Source organism: Falco peregrinus, chromosome 2 (genome assembly GCF_023634155.1).
Source record: "Falco peregrinus isolate bFalPer1 chromosome 2, bFalPer1.pri, whole genome shotgun sequence".
Taxonomy (NCBI): Eukaryota; Metazoa; Chordata; class Aves; order Falconiformes; family Falconidae; genus Falco; species Falco peregrinus.
In genome coordinates this window covers 105101951-105117663 of record NC_073722.1, presented here as the reverse complement: position 1 = coordinate 105117663, position 15713 = coordinate 105101951, and the positions used below count along the sequence as shown (strand labels likewise).

Genomic DNA, 15713 nt, shown 5'->3' with positions numbered 1-15713 from the left:
CCCACACCTTAAGAATAACAGGAAGCATCTTGAAAAAGGTAGCTCTGGAAAAGGGATTTTTATTATTATTATTAAACCCTAAAACAGAGTAAGAACTTGCTGTTCCTTGTCTTTCCCAAAATTATCACTGAAGACCCCCTGAGTGTATGAGCCAGGTACAACCATGGCAAGGCAGAGGTCCATTTGCTGAGTATGGAAAAAGATGGAGGCTCATCAGGCTGTGGAACAAAACCGGTTAAACAATTAAATCAGAAAGGTGTTTGCTGTGCACCATCTCTTGTCTGAACCTCTCTCTTGTTCCCACGAGTGATCCCTGTGCAGTGGTGGCACCATGGGAATGAGCGAGGCCAGCAAGCCCTGCATCTGCGTGCCCGTAGCTGCCAGAGGATGCTTTCAAATGCACCCTGATGTTTCATATGACACCTAAAATAGCTGAGTTGTTGGTGTGACGAGGGTATATACGTGCTTGCAGTCCAAGAGTTTTGCTCCTTCTCTGTCTCAGTACCAGTACTTCGCAGTGATTGCAAAATTCCTGCCAAAGATGTGTGCGTGTTGCGAAGTTTGGCTGCAACTTGCTGGGGTGATAAGCTCTCTCCTTACCCCAAACATTCTGCTTAGTTCTTTTTGTGAAGCTGGGGGGGTTCCAGGTTCCCTACAGCTGCTTTCAACCACGGTGCAGTTCTGTGCTTGCTCCTTCCAGGTGAAGAGCGGTTTGCACCCAAAATGCCTGAAGGCTTTGTCTGTCTTGTAGGAGGTGGCAGGGACTATCATGTTCAGTAAAGGCAGGTTTGGGAAAGGCTGTGGCTTCCAGAAAAGTTACAAGATAATCTTGATTATCCTGTGCAGTTATATCATTAACTACATGCTCCAGTAAGAGATATGTGAGCCTGGTCTTACTGAGGGGTCCATAGAGGACACGGCTGGTGCCTGATCAGAAACCCTGTGTTTGTTAGAGTGTCATCACAGGAATACTACACTTGTCCTGCGAGTAAGTCTGGTTTCAGCTGGAAGGTCCTTGCTGCAACAACACGTATCCATGCAGTGTTCCCTGGAGAAACAAGAGGGAGGGAGAAACAGTTATTCAGAAGGAGCTAAATTTTCCTGTTTGCCATAGATTGGGTACATTGGATCCACCGGCTTCAGTGCTGTGAAGCAGGGGAAGCACTCATCGTGTTACTCAGCTGTACTGTAGAGAAACGGAGTAGTTACTCCAGACCTCCAAGATCCTTTAAACCTTTGGTCTCCCCTTTGAGCTGGACAATTAATGTGCCTTGTGATACTGGTTCACGTGAAGCAAAAGGGCAATGTTTTGTAGCGAGAGCAGGATGAATGGGAGGCAGCGCACAAGTGTTTTATTCCTGGCTCTGCTGTGAGCCTTTGAAGAAGTCACTTGATTTATCTAGGCCTGATTCTTCTCTAACAGCATTTTCAAACTACTGTTATCTGCACTTTTGGAAAAAGACATGTAGGTGTGCCGCACAGAAATAACTAAACCCCTGCATGATTTAATGGTGAGTTATATACCCCTGAAATGCATTTGACACCACAACAAGCTCTTTCTATACATTTTGTGAGTAGCTTGTTGTGCTTGCTAAAATCGGTTATCTGGTACAGCCATTTTTGGCAAGGAATTTTACAAGTAGTGTTAGTTTAATTTCTTCTAATGAGGAAGAAATTGTCTTTTCAAAACAAAAATGTTTGAAAAATACTGCCTGAATGTCTCTCTCTCTCTCCACTAATATGTCCCTTGAAACTGTTACCTAGAGAAAGACGGATGAGATTGCGATCCTTTTTTCCACTGACTCTTTTTTTCAGTTTTCTAAACATTTTCCCTACATTGAGGGGAGGAAAAAGAAGAAAACCCATCCCAAGAAAAACAGTAGAATGTAAACAACTGTTCTAAAAATTCTTTTAGCTAGTCGAAGGTTTGTGGTTATAAAAATATTTGTGCTCATTCACCACGCTCACCCCTCTGTCTTGGAAGATTATGGTTAAGCTGACATGTAAAATCCCCTGTGACTAAACCAGCCTGGTAGCACCACGTGCAAAGAGATCAATCGTTTGCTCACCCATGTATGTGTACTTACACACTGTTTTCAGGCTCCAGGTAGTTCAAGGCACCAGTCTTGGCTTTGGCGAGCAAATACAACGCTTGAAGAAACGTTGCTTTCTCCCCATACACTGTGTTTGCACGGATGATGCAGGTTGTGAGTTTATCACCGTTGCTTAGCTGTAAAATCAGGGAGGGATGTTAGTGACTGATGGATTCAGAGATGAAATCTTCCACAGTAATAAAACCTGGGAATATTGGTCTAGAGGAGTCAACATTTGCAGAGGTGCTCTGGACATTTAGGGCTGATTTGGGTCTTTCTAACCACCTCTCTCCTTCCACCCATCCTGTGCTGTAATACCAGGGGTGCTACCATGGACTTTTTTAGCTTTTTTTCCATTGGCTTGCAGTACACGTTTTTTTGCCACAGGCTTTGTCTTCCCATAAGGCAGCTCCACTGCCCCATTGTATTTGGTGTCCTCAGCTCCTCTGAAACAGATTGTGAGAGACAGTGAGTGACCGTGGAGTAGAGCACGGGGCTTGGAGACATTTGTCACAGTGTGATTTACTCTGCAGTCCCTGCTCTCCAGGGACTTACCACTGGCTGTGAGTTACAGGAGATCCTTGCTGCAGGATTTGGGAAAAATAAGGCCTCAGTAAATACCAGGTGGTTCTGGCTGTTCATAAGCTGGTTTGCCTGAGCATGGTGGTTTGATTTCTGACAGCTTGATTTGTTTTTGTTTACGAGTGTGATTGAAGCAAATAACCCTCTGGCAGGCCGAATGGAAAGCAGTAGAGTTACCTTTTTAAGTAACTCACAAGTGGCTGAACAAGTTGGAAAGAGCAGAGGAAGATGGAGGGCAGGAAAATGACAGCAGTCCTACTTCATTTTTTCATTAGAGGTAGAGGAAAGCCTCTCACGGGCCATGAACTAAAAGGAGAAGTTGCTGCTTAATTTTCTCACAGAGTTGATTAGAGTTGGGAGACATTTGCCAGTGATGTGCTATAGATGCAAGTGATCTCCTGGAAAACATGCAATCAGCAGGTTTGCGCTGGGATTATTCCTTCCTCTCCCCTAGCAAATTACACTCAAGGGGGAGAACAAAGCAGCAGCCCATAATTAAGGGCAAGCAGGGCTTGCAGCCGTGCTGGGGACACTTGGTTGCCATTATGGAAGGCAACCAGCTCACTAGCCTCCTAACACAGAGCTGCAAGGAGGAAAGCCCATGGGATCTAGCATGTAACTGGCCTGACAGGCCCTGAAATAATTCCAAGGAGATCCAAGAAAGTAGCTCTGTTCCCCACCAGGGTGCTGGCATTTTGTCCCAGTGGTTCTAGATAAATGTTCGTCCGTGACAGAATTTGGTGAAGCAGTTCCAGTGGGCTCTGGAGGGGCTGGGGACTGAAGAAACCTGGCTTGAAGCATCGGGAAGGACCATCCACTAGTACCATGTGGCCACTTGCTCCCCTGCCGCATGGATAGGCTCCCTCTGCGTGCTGCAGGAGACTTTCTTCACAGTTTAAAATTAATTTCCTCTATATCTTGCTCTCCTAGAGAAATTCACCCTAGATGAACACCAGGCGCTGCCAGGTATGGGGTACCCCCCACGGGGCGATGAAGAATTACCGTGCTTCTTTTGCAGATGGGGCTGGGACGCACCTTTTGGAAGGGTTAAGTGGCCCGTGAGGAGTCTTTTTGTCAAACGCTGGGTCTCGGGAGGACGAGCTCTGACTCAGGCTCCCTGTTCGACCTTGGGCAACTTGCTTACTCTTTTCTATGCTCAGATCTTCCTGTGTAAAATGTGGATAATGCTGTTGCCTTTCTCTTGCCTGTTTGGCAGTCGAGTATCTTGTGTGTCAGATATCCCAGCTGAGAGCAGGGCTGCCTTGTGCTACAGCAACAGAAATAAATTAGGAGCATCAGGAATACAGCCTCCTCGCACACCCTGGGCTTTTATCACAAAACCCTCCTCCCCTTCTCTGTGTTTGTGGGTGATGAGCAAGAGACAAACCAGAAAACAAGCAAGACAAAAGATTGATTGTGCGTGGTTTGTTGCAAGCCTGGGAGAGGCCCAAGACAATTAGGGGGGTATCTAGAAGTTCTAGTTTTAATTGCTTTCTTTTTTTAATCCAAATTTTTTTTTTTTTTTTTCCTAGCAGAGCTTTTGAAAAAGCAGCAGCTTCACAAAGGGGCAAACCTGCCTGCAGTTCCTGGGCTGCAGTGCTCTGCTCCTGTTTGCCTTCCCCCACCCCTTCTGAAGCTTGGTAGTAACAAAGAGCTCAGCATAATGCTCTTGCTTTTCAAAACGATCACAGATAACTGAACGCTAATAAGACTGGAGCAGTATTGTCAGAAGGTATCTCAGTGGTGGCTGTCTCAGAGGGATTGAGACTGACAGAGGCATTTTCTATTATTGTCGGATGCTGAGGTGTGAGCATTATCCCTGCACCCATCACCCTGTCCAGAGACTAATCATGCTTCGTCTGTGTCAATTCCCAAGCACGTAAAAGTGAGTTAAATAAAATTATACGAGGAATGGTGGAGAAGGGGGACGGAGAAAAAGGCAGGCAGGCAGGGTCATGGATTGTGAGGGAGAAGAGAGGAGCACAACAGATGGGGTGTGGACAGGGGAGATGAAGAGGAGGAAGGGGAAAGCCGTGTCACCTGTGCTTTCAGTCTGGAAAAGAGGCATATTACATTGTCTTCCAGTCGTTACTGGGCTCCCTGTTGAGACAGATGATGTCATTTTTGACTGGGGGGCTGTCCCTTCTCTCGTTTTGTGTTATGCAATTCCCTTAGTTTAAAATCAGATTCACTGGAGAATGAAGACCACGCTCTCGGGCGTTCTCGCCGCATCACGGGAGAACCTAAGTGTGTTCTGCAAAATTAGTTGAAGGCTCTGAGGGTGGGTTTGTTTGCATTTGTGGGGGGGGAAGGATTGGGAGCTGGTGGGCAGAGCGTGTTCCTGCGTAGCTCTGTGAGCGTCAGCCTGGATGGGTTTTTGCTTGCACCCGTTGGTACCGTCATTGCCAGCCAAAGGACTGTCCTTGCCGGCAGGATTTGGGGTAGATTTTTCAAGACGTCTATTCACATCTATCTTTTCAGGACTAAAATACTAAGGATATGCCTGTATCTACCCTCATTTTTAGAAATTATTTAGATATGCTAATGACAAAATCCCATAGCTTTTCAGTGACACAGAGCTTCTAGTGATCATGGACACAGCTGGATTGAGGTTTGTTGCTCTCATGGATTTTTTTCATAAACCAGACATTTATTTTACAGATTTTGGTGCTTGAGCACTTTTCAAAACAACCAGGTTATGTCTTAGTTTTACTTGTAAGTATGAAAGTTAGGCTTGTAGGCCATTTCAAGTTATGTCTTAAGCAGCTTTTTCTATATGGGCTCACATTTCTAGAGCCAAAGGACTGAAGCCAGCTGTGACTGGACTGGCTGCCTATAGAGACAGAACTTGACTTTGAGCCAGTCCCCCATGCACACAAGTTTCCATGGTTTGAGAGGTCTGTATAGCTACCACCATGCTTGAAATTAGTGGGAAACTTTATAATGGCGTGTATCAGATTGCAGCTATCTCTACTTGACTTCAAATTTGACCTAAAACTTCAGCTCCTGGTCTTCAGAAATATCAGCCCTGCTCTCAAGGTGCAGGTCCTGTTGCCCCATGAGTACCTAAGGTATCCTGTTGCTGCGTCCTGAGTGGGAATGTTGTCAACTGATTGTGAAAATCAGTTCTGGATATCAAAGATCTCTAAGCAGAAACCCCTTTCAAATCATAATTTTGACCACTTGTCTTTGTATTGCTCCAAATCCCACCTTTGCCACAGGAGGTTTTCTAAAGCTCTGCTGCTTCTTCTGGGTCTGTGAGTCGGTCTTATAAGATCCATATAGAGAAGGGAGGTGCTGAGCATAATGCCCAGCAGTCTAAGGTCCAGGAGTTAGCCCTTGTAAGTATATTGCCAGGAAAAAGGATTGTGGGGGATAGAAAGGTACAATTTACAGGCCAGCTCCAGGTCACAGAGGAGTGTAACTACACATGAATACTTCAGGGTGATGTCACACCGAATGCAATCTGTCCCCTAAGACTATGTGGCCAACTAACTTTCTTCTGAGACAGTGCTAAACCAGTTTGTGCGCATGTGACTGCGTTTGATAATAGGAGCTGGGTACAAGCTTGGTAGCGATTCACTGTGGAGCTGCAAGGAGGGGGGAGAGGGGGCTGGTGACAGCAGAGCATCACCTGCCCTTTGGATTGCCTTAGTATGAGGGGAGAGCAAAAGCTCTGACCAGGATATGACTGGACCGTTTCACAAAACGGTCATAAGCATCTGAGACCTTGTCTGAAACTGATTTTGGGGCTTAGAGGAGCGGGGCTGTACGTATGGCGAGAGCCTCGGGGTGCAGCGGGTCATACACCTCTCAAGCAGCTCTTTCAGTCGGTGATATCTGCTGCTGGTCGAGTATGGGCTGGGAAGAGGTACGGTTCCTGGAAGCGAAGAGCAGCAAAGCAGGATTTTCAAGCAAGAGAAGAGGCATCAACGGAAAGGGGAACGCGTATCTTCTCCTTTGTAGCCACAGCAAAAATCTCCCTCTGGCTGCGGTTTCGTTGCTGTTTAACCCGCAATCAGGAACGATGGAGATTATTTGCTTAGCCTTACCTGAGCACGGGCTCATGTGAGATGTTGGGTCCCACCGCAGCAGTGGAGCTTGTGTAGGCAATATATGGGATGTTCAGCGCACAGCAGGCCCTTAACACGTGGCCAGTACCTGTGGGGCAGGTTGGTGAGGACAAACTGGAACCACCTTGCCTTGATTCCTGTTGTGCAAATCGAAAGAGTTTTCCAGCCTTGAGATTCTGACTTGGAACAGATCCACCTTTTTTACGGCTGAAAAGATGGAAAGCCACAGGCGAAGGCTGCGGTTCCTCAGGTACGTTTGCACAGGAATGGATGGGTTATAACATGAGAGTAGCAGTTACATCTATAGCTATCCTGTGGCTTAATCTCCGTGGCTATTGACAACTGACTTAACTTGGACTTAATGGTTACTCAATAGGTGCTAACAGGGAGGAGGTTGACAGCCCAGCAGAGCAAAACTCCATGTTTGCCATCTTTATTGATTCACGGACAGGCTGTCAAATGGTGAATTGCAGCCTCCTGGCAAAAGCGTTTGTGTTTTAGTTGCATATATTCCTCTGTAGAAGTTCTGCAGGAGGACCATAGGGTGACTATAGGGTGAAAATCATTGCAACAGACTCTGGAGAGCTGCAGAATCTTTAATAAAGGAGCGGGCACAGCTTACAAGTCCACATGACATCCAAATGAGTCTGAAGCACGGTTTGGTTTAAGAAAGGTTGCTCTGGCGGAACTTGTGGGTCAGTGTGTGTGGGTTTTGGTTGGTTGGCTTTTGGGGAAGAAGGTGGGTTTAAATGACTTATGACTCTTTCAAGTTGATTCTGTGAGAACCTCAGTGACAACAGCATAACCATGGTTGCTTACTCTGGGGGCCTTCAAATCTGATAAGGCAGATCTTAAAGGAAGCTGCTCGTAGGGTTGGCTTCTGGAAATCTCCGCTCTATTTATACCTGGCTAATCAGGGTCTGCCCTTGAGCCTTGCTGCAGGTCTTGCATGAGAGGGCTTCTGATTTCTCTGTTCTCTTTGTTGTTAAGGGCATAGTCTGAAATTCTCAAGGAAATACTGAATTTAGGATAGTTTCAGAGGGCATAAAGCAATATGAAGACCTGGTGAAAAAGAATCAATTTACTTCTCCATGAGCCTATCACAATATGTAAAGTTAACTGAGAACCCCTGTTGAGAAACATCACTGGAAACAGCGGAGTTAAAATCCATTCAGCTTAACAAAAAGAAGATTAAGAAGTCTTTAAGTGACTAGATGGAAAAAATAATTATTGTAGAAGAGGACGCCTCAATCTAGGCAAAAAGACTATAAAAGGATTTGGCAACCAGTGCTTGAATCAGAGGAGAGAATTAAAGCAAAAGAAGTACATTTTTGCCAGAAATGTTAATTAACCATAGCCACACTAATACTCTTCAGTATTGTTATGGGTTGCTGAAAGCCATGATAGATCGCCCATTAACTTGTAGTCCTTAATTCTAGGCAGCAAGTCTTTTGAAAAGGCATAGACCAATTCGGCCACAAATTGTTGTGCTTAAGGCAGTAATTGGATGAATTTCTGTGGCCTGAGCTACACAGAGGAGCCAGCTAGAGGATTATAGAGCTGACCTGTCCTGACCCTATTTTTTTCCATTAAGTCTACAGCAGATATCAAATACAGGTAATTTTAAATTTTTTAGCTGCTATGATTTTAATAGAAAACTATGACTGATCTCTCAGTTCAAGACTTCAAGAAGTCCTAGTGGGAGCAGCAGCCCCATTTTAGGGAGGTCTACGTGAACCACCAAAGGGGAGGCAGAAATGCAGAACAGCAGAGCAGTTTGCCTGAAAATAAAGCTCCTCTTAAGACATCTCGGACTGTGCTCCTCAGAGAGACGCTCGGTCACATTGGAAAAACCTCTGTGGGTACGATTTCCTGGGAACGCCACAAGCATCTGCAAGAGGTTTGGTTTGCAGAATAGGGGAGTTGCCCAGTGTTCACCGCTATCTGTGAAATCCTCCCTACGCTAAAGCACCTTGCTCGTAGCAAGCAGACGATGAAGGGGAAGATTTCACAAAGCCATTAAAAGGCAGAGGGAACCCTCAGGCTCTGAATATTCTCAGTGCACAGGCTCTTAAAAGCATCTGGTTTTGAAAACAACTACAGCAATGAAAAGAAGGATGGAATTTAAATGTTGCCCTCAAATGTATCAGCAAATAGTAGAAGCCCTAAGCAGTAATTGAGTTTGAGATATGTATATATATAAAAATATATAAAATTCCTTCCTTGTGGTTAACAACTATTTTAGTAGCTAACAGCCCGAGGTGCCATTGGAATTGCTGGTGTAATAGAGATTTCATTATTTTTATAGCCTGTGCTTATTTCTTAGATTTATGAACAAATTTTCTTTAAGCAGATCTTGAACCTAACATGAAATCAGCTCTTGGTGATAGGAAGAAAGTGTTGTGGAGCTCTCAGTTATGCATGGCTTGTAGGTACATAATGGTTGTGAACTCTGACTATAATTAAAATATCATCACACCCTTATAGTGCGGATGCAGTTCAGCTGGTATAGGCTTGTGCTGGTTTATGTTGCAGGTTTTTTTCCCTGGAGATCCCTGGGAAAGCTGCAAGCTATCTAGAACAGGGGTTAACAATTGTTGTCCTCGTCACATGCTAAACGGTTTCTTACTGCTACAGGCATGTTCGGAATCACCTCAGTACGTACCCTTGACCACCTAGTGAATGTTACCTTGACTTGTAACTGGGTCTAGATGTGACTTTCTGAGATGAAGCTTTAGCAGTGGAGAGGAGCAGCATGGCCTGCCCTGAGCAGGGACAGAGGGGCAGAGGCAGAAGCATCCCTGCTGGAAAGGAAAGGTCCCGGGCACCTTTCTCATCTCGTAGCAGAGCGGTGTGCGTGAAATTCAGGGGACAAGGGAGCACTAGATCAGAGAGGGTATGTCTTTTGTAGCCTCTTGAATGACTACAGCAAGGTGTGTGAATGTAAGCCTGTATTTAATTGCTTATTTTAAAGAGCTTACCCCCAACATTGACAGCTCTCATTTCCCAAAAGGGCACAGTGTTCCTGTAGTCCACAATAGCAGCTGTGTAAACAACCACGTGAACTCCCTGCATGGCAGCAAGGAGCAGATTGTAGTCTCGAATGTCTCCTTTCATCACTATCACATGAGTGGTAGCTGGAGAAAAATAATATAATCATAGATGCAGGGGAAAAAGAAAAGTACAAATCGGCATCCTCACCTTCTTGCAGAATGACGATCCTGCTTGGAAAGCTTTCTTCTCTGCAGGGCAAGCTGAAGCACACTCTAATTAACAACTAAGCCATTTGAATATATCACACCAGCGGAAAATACATCCCTACTTTTGAACCCCAAGAAGCCAGATCTGCATCTGGTTTAATTCAGCTTAGCACTTTGCCAGTTTGCATCAACTGTGGGTCAGAATAGCTGTGGCTGTCGGTGCAGATCTCTAGCACGCGTCCGAGGACAGTGCCGAGCCAGAGCAGGAGGCTGCTGGCCCAGAGCTGCAGCTGGCCACAGGACTTGCTCCCAGATGTGTACGTGAGTGATGCTGTGCCGGACAATTTCCTTCAGATCGAAGAGCTTTAGAGCTTGCTGGGAATAACACCGGGCGAGTTCAAGGGATGTTGCACAGAGCTTTATTTAAATTGCAAATACTATGGAGGGGAAGGGAAATGAATGTTAACAAGTTGAAAAATTTCATAGCTAATTCCTCCCTTTGAGCCATTTAGAAGGGCTTTTTTTCCCCTCCATTCCCCCCACCCCCCAATACCTGTTCCATACATGGCTACTGTTGGCATCTGCTACTATTTTTCTTGCTTTGAGACAGTATTGTAACATTGAAGTAGGATTTTTCTCTTTTTCTGTAGTTGGGAATAGGCCAAGAAGAAGCTGGGGTCAGGAAGCTGTACTCCTTAGGGGTTTCGTAATAATCCAGACAGCAGCAGCAGTCACAGGATTGCTTTGGGAGGGGGATGTCTCCTCTGCCCTGGGCTGGTGGCTTCCTGGGGAGCCCCGTGCAGCCAGGGATCGGAGTAGCAACTTCTGAAGGATCATACAAGCGAGCAGCTCAGGGAAGGGTCTGTGACACCAGCCGTGGAAGTGTTATGACACGGAAGCCCTCAGTGAACAACTCCCAGGACAAAGTGGTAATAGAACAGGGTTATTCCTCAGGAACTCCACGGAGGGACAAACCTCCAGACAGTAGGTTAGCCAGGTGAGCCTTTGCTAAGAAGCACGAGAGGTAGGAAGATGCAGAAGTTTTACAAAAGGGTCAAGCCGGTTTCTTAATTAGCATAACCAAGATTTGGTGGACTAGCTCATAGGAGTTTTAATATTAAGTTAGTTTAATATTAAAGCACAGACTGAGACTAGGGTAGGAAAAGGCAGGCAGGTGTTGTCCATGCAGCAGAGGTAATACACTTGCCTGGGGGACCCGAGCACAGAGGATGCTCTTGCTGAAAGGCGGAGCAGGACCTCCGTAGCCTCGTGCTGGGAGGATTTTGCTGCTACTTCGTGGTCAGGGAAAGCCCGTAACCAGTCAGGTTGAAGTGTTCAATAGTCTCTTTCTCATCACCTGTCTTAAGGCAGCTGGTGCAGTTAAGACCAGGAAGAGAATGATGAGAGCTCAGCCGAAATCGGGGAGGATACAATGCTACCGCAAGAAATTTTCCAATTGATGAGGCCTGATGAGCTTTATTCAGGGCTGCTAAAGAGGTGGTGGATGTAACTGCAGCTTTATTGTGTTATCAGCTACTTTGGAGAAATTTTGGCAGCACTGGAAGACTGCAGTACAGCAAATAACACACTGGTGCTTAGAGAGGAGGTAAAGAAGAGCCAGGAAATTACAGAACAGCTTGATTTCAACCCCAGGAAATTCAGGAACACATTTAAGCAACATGTGTGTGAGCACCTGTGGGATAAAAAGGGGAACAGAAGCAGCTGACATGGATTTGTCAAGAACAAATCAAGTCAGAGAAACCTCCTTTGTTCTTATGACAGGTTAACAGGCTGTACGGATATTGTGGAACAGGTCGATGTCATCTATCTTGATTTTAGGAGGGCTTTGGAAAGCGTGTCATTCTCGTAAGCAAGAGAGATGGTCTAAGGAAGGCACACGAGGGTGAGCACAGAGCTGGCTGAATTACAGTTCCCAGGGAACTGCCGGCTGTGGTAGGTGGCTGCTCTGGGGTTCTCCAGGGTTTATTGCTGTATTTGAGTGGGTTTTATTGTTTTCACCAAAATCTGGCAGATTTGTTCGTTAGCTCAGCAGATAACATCAGACTGGGAGGGACTCAGGGTACGCTGGAGGATTTAGAGTACGAGCTGAGTGTAACTAAGGTAGTCTGAAAAACCTCCACAAGGTGACATCTGATAGGGGCAAGGAGAAGTTGTTGGGCTCAGGAGGGAAGAGGCAGCAGGTCTTCGTGAAAGAACGACGCCGGGCCAGGGCAGCTCAGGAGCTCTCGCCTGTCAGTGGGGTCTTGCCACTGTGAAAAAGGCATGACCGTACTGACGGGTACGAACAGGAGAGCAGTTTGCAGGATGGAGGAAATAAACCCATTGGTGTTGCTCAGCAGTGGGAAGGCCACAGCCGGCTTCTCCATCCCAGGCTCAGTGCCCCTCTTCCAGAAGAGGAACGCCAGTGCCCACAGACAGCACGTGTGAGCTGTGGGGGAGGGAGGAGACGTGAGAGCTGCTTTAGCTTAAAGGAGAGAGTAGTACGGGGTGGCAGGAGGTGGCTTTCCGATCATGAAGGTTGTTGTAAAGAATGACAGTGTTTCACCTATTCTACCTTTAAGGCTGGATGAGAAATCAAGGACCTAAACTGCAGATCAGACCGTACCAGCAGTGAGATAGAAAAACATCTGTCGGGAGGGGAGGTGGTGGCACAGCTGGTTCTGCCTTGGGGCAGAGGGACAGGGGCTGGGATGGCCCCGCGGCGCCGCTTCTGCCTCATTTTTCTGCGATTTGCTGCGCCAATCACAGACCTCTCCTGGAGCACAGATTATGGCACCTCCCTAAGGTTTAAACAGTTTTGTCTTCAACTATGGGTGCTTTTAGGGCAGCTGGCTACCTGAAGCCTGGGGAAACCAGTCTGGTGAGTTCAGCTGCCAAGGGAGGGTTTCTGACACGGGTATTTCCCTGGGAGTCTTTTAACTGGCTTTCCGTGTCTCTCCTTTCTATTGATCTCTCCTAACAGGTAGGATCTCCCTTACGTTTTTTTCCTCTCTCGCTCAAAGCAAGGTGAAGGTTTGGGCCATCAGAGAGGGGGACCCAGCTCGCCATTAGCCCCGCGGGGCCACCATGAGCTGCATCATCGGCTTGTTTTGTGAGGGTATTCTCGAACCCAGTAAAACAGGTTGTTTTTCCCCCAACGTACCTCAGTGTAATCAACCATGGTGAAAAAATCAGAAGGCAGCTCTCTGAATATGATCAAATAGATTAGTATCTTTGTGTTTACTGAGACCCACCTCTTCCTTTTTTATGTGCAGCACAGTAAGGCTACTACAGGTTTCTCTCTGTTATTTCAGTAATTTGTTTTACATCCCTGCTGCAGATGCTGATCTTGATTCTGTTATTGTCAGGGGTTTGGGGTTATTTTTCTCAGAATTGGTAACTGGTTGGAGCGGTTCAGGAACATGATTTTTTTGTTCCCTTTGCTGTTAGACTGGTTGAGCAGGGACAAAGCGGGTAGTCAACTGCGCATGTCGGGTACTCGGTGTGCATGTTGCTCCTTACAACTGATCTTTGAGTGGGGACTTAGATCCTCCTTGTGATATATCTCTTGGGGTTACACACTATGGATCTGTTTGCTTTGATTTACCTCCTCTGCTGAAAAACCTCTCTGTGCTGGAAATTATTCTTCATCCAGTCTGTTTAATCCAGGCTCCTACCCCCCGTGCCTGTAACTGTGGCATCTCCAACATAATACCAGCTGTCTTGAGAAGGGGTGTTATGGCTGCTGAATGAAGCTGATGCACTTTTCTTACCTGTGGTGAATTTTTCTGCTTCTCCTCTTGCTACTGAATCAAAGACTCTGACTTCTTTGATGTAGTCTTGTTGAGATGGGAGCTCTACGATTTTCTCCCCAGTAAAACCACATCCTCTTGTCACCAGGTAGATGACCCCCATGCTCTCTACCCGTTTCTGAAGATGTTTTTGTGGTTGAGGAGTAGAGGCAAGGTTGCTGCCAAGATCCCATCATGCACTGTTAATCTCTCAGCCAATATGTTTTCTGAACTAAGTCTAAAGTTTAACCATCATATAATGTTACTGGCTGAGTGTTAGCTCCATCCAGTTATATATAAATCAGGTTTCCATTGGCACGGTCACACGGGTGCTGCCGCAGACACACCAGTGCTGCGTACAAGGCCAGTTCTGGGCTCTCTGCCTCAGCCTTTCCCTGCGACCATGGTAGCCCGTGATCAGCAGGGCACCTCCAGCTTGCCCTGGTACATGTCTCAAGTCAGTCGAAAATTTTGATGCCAGAAATTTTCCATCCTGGAGAGCCCTGTCCCACGGGTTGGGCTGTCAGTCATCGTAGCCTGGGTCTCTCTGGGTGCTGCACAGAGCTGGTGTGCACAGCACTGGTCGTCTGCAACTTTGTGATCGCTGATTCTACCAGTTTGGTTATCTAGTATGGCTCTCCTGAACAAATTCTTCTTTGAGTGGGAATATATGTATGTACGTACACTCTCTCATATAGGGGAGGAGAAAGCCATTTCAATTTGAAAAATGTCTTGGAGTAAAAGCTCTACCACATCCTTTGGCAAATTGTTACAATGGTTAATTATCATCAGCATTAAAAGAGTGCATTGTTGTGTTCAGTGCCAGACTGGCTGAAATACCTTTTTCTTGCTAGGCTGTAAAGAATGTGTGCTATTCAGTTTGTCACTTGGATAAAAAAAAAAAAAAAGGGATCGGCTTTGTTTAAGGGTGCTTGATCCTGTCCTAGGACTGGGGTGTGGGGAGGGAAGACCTGCCCTCCTGCACAGCCTCTGCCTCGCTCATAAAGAGTCTCAGAGATAACGAAGTCAGGCCGACCAGCCACCCGTCTCTCTTCGATGCCAAGCAGTTTCCTTAAGCCTGGAGTAGTCCAGTGTTTTCCAGTCCATCTTTGAACCAACTTGTCACCATTTTTGGTGAGCTGTAGACACACTGTCCTAACAGAGGTAGCAGTGATGCATAGGGTAATGTAATCTCCCTGCTTACATTTTCTTTACAGTACGTAGAGTGTAGTAGTTGCCTTTATGGACACAGTATTGCTTGGGAAGTTTAGGATTGGTTTGTTCCCGTATCAGGATCACTGCTTTCCCCATCCCATTCCCCAGCCTGTGAGCAGGGGTTACCGATGCTGACTCAGGCTGCACTGGGGTGGGGGTACTCCTGGCAGCCCTCCCCCGGCCACATACAACAGGCTGAACCCTGGAGAGCCTTTCCAGCTGCTTTGAATGAAGAAAATATTGTTGGAGCCATTCTTATTGTAGTGGTAATGCTTGTCTGTCTGTATCAAGTTGTACAGCAACTTGCTGCCGAGCATGTGGTTAATGAAGAGTTAAGGCAGTGCATTCAAAGTGTGTTTCATTTTTGAATATATAATTTTCTTTTCATCGACTCCTGCTGGAAGTTCAATCGGTTCAACTCTGCCATTGATTCTTCTTGGGCTGTGTTCAGCGTTAGGAAAAGTCCTTTCCCCTTGCTGCGATTACAAGCAGCGGCCACAGCGGTCCAGAGACCAACATGGGCCTGATGCTAATTTGGTGCCTGGCAGACCAGCACAGCCACAAACATCCCAAGAAATTAATTTAGCCTTTTATCCGGCAACCCCAATCTGTACAGCAGTGATTAACAGAACTGCCTTCCCTCAGAGGACTTTTTGCAAGGATAAATATATCAGAGTTGGAGGTGTTAGACGCAAAACCCAAGATAAATACACCCTGAGAGACCCAGAGAAGTGCTGCATGGGAATGTTTGGCACCAAG

At 46.3% G+C, this 15713-nt stretch overlaps 1 pseudogene; it reads right to left on the bottom strand.

Annotated features, from left to right (window-relative positions):
* Positions 1–566: 566 nt before the first annotated feature.
* Positions 567–13863, bottom strand: LOC101910304 (3 beta-hydroxysteroid dehydrogenase type 7-like; annotated as a pseudogene).
* Positions 13864–15713: the final 1850 nt, after the last annotated feature.